Here is a 7,893-nt window from a genome sequence, read left to right as displayed (position 1 = left end):
AACATATGTTATCCTTTATATTTCTTACTTAGTATGATAGAAACTGCGTGTTATTTCCCAGAAAATGTATTCTCCCCTTTATTTATGGTAATATACCCCTGTTGAGGTGCCAGGGTGGCTCAGTTGGTTAAGTGTCTGACTTTTAGTTCAGATCTTGATCTGGGGTGGGAGTTCAAGTGCTGTGTTGGGCTCCATGCCTAGCATGGAGCCTACTTAAAAATAAATAAATAAATAAATAAATAAAATAAACTTCTGTTTTTTTAATTGGGCACCTGGACTCACAGAATAAAAACTAATTTCCCTAGCTATCTTTGCACAAGGCAATGGTCATGTGTCTAAATTCTGGCTAATTGGATATGAGCTGAAGTGATGTGAAAATCCCAGGTCATAAACTTAGAAGGAACTATAGCCCTTTCTTAATTTTTCTGTATCTCAGCTGTAATGCATCTGTGGTAATGGTGAACCATTTTAATTTAATTAAAAATATATAAATATATTTTTGAAATATACGGGTGAGGGCAACACCTGAGAATCCATGGCCTGGAACTTCCGCTCTACCAGCTGTGGATTGCTTATGCACAGACTAAATGAGGAAAAAAACTTTTACCTCATATATACCACTTTTTTTTTTTTTTTTGGAAGGGAGGTGTTTCTGTTATAGTAACCAGCTGTATAGAGTAACACAGCAAACTTTGATTAGTCTTCCTTTAAAAAAAAAAAAAGATTTTATTTATTTATTCACAAGAGACACAGGCAGAGAGAGAGGCAGGCTCCACGCAGGGAGCGAGTAAGTCGATGAACAGATAACATGGAGTCATGAAAATAACATTCGGATGGAATATAGAGATCTGAGTTTTGTACCTGGTTTGGCCACTTCTTGGATGGTTTCAGCTGAAATAATTTCATTCCACTTCAACTATGCCAGGTAAACTCTCAGGTTCCTTCCAGGTCTATGATTTATAAATACATTATATAGGGAAAAGTAACAGTATGCAAACTTACAGAGCTGACAACTAAAAGGGGCTGCGTAAGTAATTTTTGTACTAAAAAATGTGCTTTGAAGAAACATGCCAAATAAAAGAAAACTTATAGCCATCTTTAAGTTTTCTACTTATAGCTTTTTTTTAATTATTTATTTATGATAGTCACAGAGAGAGAGAGAGAGAGAGAGGCAGAGACATAGGCAGAGGGAGAAGCAGGCTCCATGCACCGGGAGCCCGACGTGGGATTCGATCCCGGGTCTCCAGGATCGCGCCCTGGGCCAAAGGCAGGCGCCAAACCGCTGCGCCACCCAGGGATCCCTACTTATAGCTTTTAAACTGATTTTATAGTCAATTATTTCCATGAGATGTTTCAGAAATATCTATCATACTCTCTGTCTGAGAAGTAGAGAATATTAAATTCAGTGATATTAGATAATTTGTTAGAGCCAGGGATGCCTGGGTGGTTCAGTGGTTGAGCATCTGCCTTAGTTAGACTCAGGACGTGATCCCGGAGTCCCGGGATCATGTCCCACATCCGGCTCCTGCATGGAGCCTGCTTCTCCCTCTGCCTATGTCTCTGATTCTCTCTTTGTCTCTCATGAATAAATAAATAAAATCTTTTAAAAAAATTGTTAGAGCCAACAGCAGAGAGAGAAGCAGAGTCAGAATCTGATTCAGAGTTATCGTCATAGAAAATCCCACCTATAGTAAAACAAACTACTGATAGTATAGAGTTAAACCAGTAAAGAAAGCAATGAGGGGGTGGGATCCCTGGGTGGCGCAGCAGTTTAGCGCCTGCCTTTGGCCCAGGGCGCTATCCTGGAGACCCGGGATCGAATCCCACATCGGGCTCCTGGTGCATGGAGCTTGCTTCTCCCTCTGCCTATGTCTCTGCCTCTCTCTCTCTGTGACTATCATAAGTAATTAAAAAAAAAAAAAAAAAGAAAGAAAGCAATGAGGGGCACTTGGGCAGCTCAGTGGTTGAGCATCCAACTTAGGCTCAGGTGGGATCCTGGGATCAAGTCCTGCATTGGGCTCCCTGTAGGGAGCCTGCTTCTCCCTCTGCTTATGTCTCTGCCCCTCTCTCTGTGTCTCTCATAAATAAATAAAATCTTTAAAAAAAGAGAGAGAAAGCAATGAACTTTAAAACAAATTGCAGATAGATGAAAAGAGCAAATACCAGAACTAAGGTATGAGATAGCATTCTATTTTTTGAATCACATAATTATGGGGTTTGGCAGCATTCCTAAGGGGTAATCATCTACTCTTCCCCTGCCATTAAGCAAGGCTGCTCCTAGTGGTCCCCAAACAGAGCAAGTTATGCAATTCTTTAAAATGTTTAGAAAAATAATATTCTACAACTCTTTTTCATACTTGTCCCAGTGCCATGTGATACTGATAATAGAGAATTTTTATTTACCTTAACATTCATCTAGTTTCATCATTTTTATTTTATACCTGGGGAAAAAGAAGCCCCAGAAGGTTGTGATTTGGTCAAAGTCACATAGTAAGATTATGGCAGAGTCAGAACTAAACTCGTCTTTCTGATTTCCAGCCCCCTGTTCCAGCTGTATCAAGAGAGACTGTAGCTTTCAGCACCTTTCCCATTTCACTTTCTGCATCTGTTGGTGAATATATTTTTAAAAGATTTTCTTTATTTATTCATGAGAGACACAGAGAGAGAGAGGCAGAGACATAGAGGGAGAAGCATGCGGGGAGCCTGACATGGGACTCAATCCCAGGACTCCAACATCACACCCTGGGCAAAAGGCAGGCACTAAACCGCTGAGCCACCCAGGGATCCCTGTTTGTGAGTTTTTAATATGGTCCCTGGCTCCTCAGCCAACACCTTATCTTTTGGTTCACAGATTGAGCCAGTTTCTTAGTTGTGGTAGGCAGAAATCTAAATGGTCTCCCAAATCCCTGACTCTGCTGCATGTGTTCCGTATAAGCCCTCCCCAAGTGGTGGAGGACCCATGAATATGAGGAAGTAGTTGCTCCCTTAACAGGTTATATCATATGACAGTTGTCTTGTGATGATCACCTTTGGTTACATAGTGATAGAAAACAAATACACCAGCATTACATGGTTATGTTTAGTAAGAAAATGGAATGCTACCTGACTGTACCTGCCTCAGTCTCCCTGATTTTTACCTCTAAAATGCTACCTGGTGGGATGCCTGGGTGCTCAGCGGTTGAGGATCTGCCTTTGGCTTGGGTCTTGATCCCGGGATTCTAGGATCGAGTCCCACATCAAGCCCCCTGCTTGGAGCCTGCTTCTCTTTCTGCCTATATCTCTGACTCTCTCTTTCCGTGTCTCTCATGAATGAATAAATAAAATCTTTCAAAAAATTAAATAAATAAAATGCTACCTGGCTTTCCATCCTCTTTCCTCTTGAAGTAGCAGATGAAAAGTACCTCTTTCTCTCAATGTTATTAAAAGTGTCTCTCTGATATTACCAGATTTTCTTTCTCCTTAGCCATTCTCCACAATCTGCAAATGTGTAAAGTTTCCCACCTAGCATCACCTTTCTTTTCTTTTTTAAAAGATTTTATTTTTAAATAATCTCTGTACCCAACGTGTGGCTCGAACTTACAACCCCATGATCAAGTCCCATGCTCCAATGACTAAGCTAGCCAGATGTCCTGCAGCATAACCTTTCCATGACTCCAACTGTTTTTAACTTTGGTATTTCTCCTTCCTTTCTTTGTGTCAGACCTGCTTGTTCCAGATCCTCCCTACTGATCCTAAAGAGCACTGGGCTCAGCTGGGCTCAGATCCAGAATAAATAATGTCCTGCAGGTTTCAGATCCTAGTTCAGTGAAGTGAAATAAAAAACGACATGATAGGGCACCACAGATATTGGTTCTGAGCTAACTCTTGAGCCAATGTTTCCTCCACTTGCTTTCTTTTCTTAACCTCGCTGCTTGGACCTTGCAGCCTAAGCTACACGATAGAGTCATTCTCTGAGCTTTCAACTCTTTCTTTTTTCTCTAATCAGTAGGTTGTCTTCTCTCTGATATCATGCTAATTTTTTCTTTTCTTTTTTCCAACTTAAAAAGAATGATGCAATGTCCCCATTACCCAGCTTCAACAATTATCAATAGAAGCCCATATTGGATTAGGATTTTGTGTCTGTGTGTGTGTGTTTTGTACATAACATTAAATATACCATCTTAACCATTTCTTTTTTTTTTCATCTTAACCATTTCTAAGTGTAAAGTTCAACAAGCGTTAAACGTATTCACATTGTTGTGCAACAGATCTCTGCAACATTTTTACCTTTTAATACTGAAATTCTTTACACACTAAATATTAATCATGTTGAATTTTTAAAAAGATTTTTAAATTTATTTACTTATTTATTTGAGAGAGAGAGAGAGAGTACACCTGTGAGAGTGGGGGGAGGGGCTCAGGGGTAGGCAGAGGGAAAGGTAGGAAATTTTAAACAGACTATGCTGAGTGCAGAGCCCAACGCAGGGCTCCAACCCATAGCCCTGAGATCACAACCTGAGCTGAAATCAAGAGTTGGATGCTTAATCTACTGAACCACTCAGGTGCCTATAATCATCTTGAATTATTTTCTTTTTTAAGATTTTATTTATTTATTCATGAGAGACACGCAGAGAGAGAGAGAGGCAGAGACATAGGCAGAGGGAGAAGCAGGCTCCATGCAAGGAGCCAAAAGTCCTTCAGCGCCTGCCTTTGGCCCAGGACGTGATCCTGGGGACCTGGGATCGAGTCCCACATTGGGCTCCCTGCACGGAGCCTGCTTCTCTCTCTGCCTCTGTCTCAGCCTCTCTCTCTCTCTCTCTTTGTGTCTCTCATAAATAAATAAATAAATAAATAAATAAATAAATAAATAAAATCTTAAAAAAAAATAAGAAAACTTTAGGAGAGTTTATTTTCATTTATTTTTTAAACATTGTTTAAGAATATTTTATTTATTTATTTCGTGAGTGACACACACACACACACACACACACACAGAGGCACAGACATAGGCAGAGGGAGAAGCAGGCTCCCTGCAAGGGGCCCAATATAGGACTCTATCCTTGACTCCAGGATCACACCCTGAGCCAAAGGCAGACACTCAACCACTAGGCCACCCAGCCATCCCTAGGAGGGTTTATTTAAAGATTGTGTGTATAGGGGAACCATAGATACAGTGCACTAACCTAGGGTAAGTGACTAAGTTGATACTACCTATAGGGCCATACAGATGAGGGGAAGAAGTGGTTTCCAGAATCTAGGAGGGTCAAGAAATGGACAGAAGACATGAATAGGCATTCTTTAAAGAAGACATACAGGGATCCCTGGGTGGCGCAGCAGTTTGGCGCCTGCCTTTGGCCCAGGGCGCGATCCTGGAGACCCGGGATCGAATCCCACATCGGGCTCCCGGTGCATGGAGCCTGCTTCTCCCTCTGCCTGTGTCTCTGTGCCTCTCTCTCTCTGTGACTATCATAAATAAATAAAAAAATTAAAAAAAATAAATAAATAAAGAAGACATACAAATGACCAACAGACATGAAAAAATGAGATACTACCTCATACCAGTCAGAATGGCTAAAATTAACAACTCAGGGGGATCCCTGGGTGGCGCAGCGGTTTGGCGCCTGCCTTTGGCCCAAGGCGCAATCCTCGACACTGGGGATCGAATCCCAAGTCGGGCTCCCGGTGCATGGAGCCTGCTTCTCCCTCTGCCTGTGCCTCTGCCTCTCTCTCTCTGTGTGACTATCATAAATAAATACAAAAAAAATTTAAAAAAAATAAAATTAACAACTCAGGAAACAACAGAGGTTGGTGAGGATGCAGAAAAAGAGGGACCCTTCTGATGTTGTTGGTGGGAGTGCAAACTGGTGCAGCCATTCTAAAAAACAGGATGGAGTTTCCTCTAAAAGTTAAAAATAGAGCTACCATATGACCCAGCAATTGCACTACTTGGTATTTATCCAAACAATACGAACATAGTGATTTGAAAGGGCACATGCACCCCTATATATAGCAGCAATGTTCATAATAGCCAAACTATGGAAAGAGCCCAGATGTCCATTGACAGATGAATGGATAAAGAAGAGGTGATATGGATATACAATGGAATATTACTCAGTCATCAAATAGAATGAAATCTTCCCATTTGCAACAATATGGATGGTACTCATGCTAAGTAAGTCAATCAGAGAAAGACAAACACCATGTGATTTCACTCATATGTGGAATTTAAGAAACAAAACAGATGAACATAGGAGGAAGAAAAGGAAAAGTAAAATAAGAGGAAAGCAGAGAGGGAGACAAACCATAAGAGATGCTTAACTATAGGAAACAAACTGAGGCTGCTGAAGGGGGTGGGGGTTGGGGGCTGGGGTACTTGGAAAATAGGAGAACTGGTGATTAAAGGTATTAAAGAGGGCACTTGTTGGGATGAGCACTGGGTGTTGTATGCACCTGATGAATCATTGACCTCTACCTCTGAAACTAATAATACAGTATCTGTTAATTATATTGAACTTAAATAAAAAATGAAAAAAGTCTATACAGTTGGCTGCTCTGAGAGAAACAAATAACTTTTTCCAAGAGACACAGTAAATAAAAGGTGACTTTGCAGAGGAAGAATAACCTGATATTACTCTCCTCCCTCCCTAGTGCTCTTACCACTATTTCTCACTGGCCAAGTGCATCTAATAGTTAAAGGCAGGGGAGACCTGCTGATATAGTTCATGTAGGGCATGAACTCCTGCTCTCTTCTAGAGCAGAGAGCAGGATAGAGAGTGGTTCTAAGAGGAACAAAAGGAAGATACTCAGAAAATAAATCTTAATGTCATTTAAAACCCAGTCAGTGATTGGAATTTGCTGTCTCACAATGTCTTTTATTTTATAGTTAGTTTTGTTTCTTTAATCCCCAAAACTCCACACATTGTATTTGGGTTGGAATGTGTGATGATTAATTTTATGTGTCAATTTCAGTGGGCCAGATGGGCCCCAAATAGTTGATCAAACACTGTTCTGGGTGTTTCTTGATGAGTTTAATATTTAAATTGATACGACTGAGTAAAGCACATTGTCTTCCAAAACATGGGTAGGCCTTGTCGTCCCATCAGTTGAAGGCCTGAATTAAATCAAAAAGCTGATCTGCCTCTGAATCAGTGGGAATTCCTTAGGGGTGCCTGGGTGGCTCAGTTGATTAAGCACCTGCCTTTCACTCAGGTCATGATCTCAGGGTCCTGGGATCCAGCCCCACATCGGGCTCCCTGCTCCTTGGGGAGTTTGCTTCTCCCTCTCCCTCTGCCACTTCCCCTGTTGGTATGCTTTCTCTCTGTCAAATAAAAAAAATAGGGATCCCTGGGTGGCGCAGTGGTTTGGCGCCTGCCTTTGGCCCAGGGCGCGATCCTGGAGACCCGAATCCCACGTGGGGCTCTCGGTGCATGGAGCCTGCTTCTCCCTCTGCCTGTGTCTCTGCTTCTCTCTCTCTCTCTCTCTGTGACTATCATAAATAAATAAAAATTATTTAAAAAAATAAATAAAATAAAACTTTTTTTTATTTTTTTAAAGAGAATTCCTGGGATCCCTGGGTGGCTCAGCGGTTTAGCACCTGCCTTCAGCACAGGGCATGGGCCTGGAGTCCCGGGATCGAGTCCCACATCAGGCTCCCTGCGTGGAGCCTGCTTCTCCTTCTGCCTGTGTCTTTGCCTCTCTCTCTCTCTCTCTCTCTCTCTGTCTGTCTCTCATGAATAAATAAATAAAATCTTTTAAAAAAAAAAAAAAAAAGAGAATTCCTTCTGTTCAATGGCCTGTGACTTGGGATTAAGTTTTTTCCTACCTTCAGACAACTCAAAATGAAATATTGACTCTTTAGGATCTTGAATCCCCTGGCCTTCAGACTAGAACTATACCATCAGCTTTCCTATTTCT

This window comes from Canis lupus, chromosome 3, assembly GCF_048164855.1.
Source record: "Canis lupus baileyi chromosome 3, mCanLup2.hap1, whole genome shotgun sequence".
NCBI lineage: Eukaryota > Metazoa > Chordata > Mammalia > Carnivora > Canidae > Canis > Canis lupus.
Note: the sequence above shows the minus strand (reverse complement) of the source record.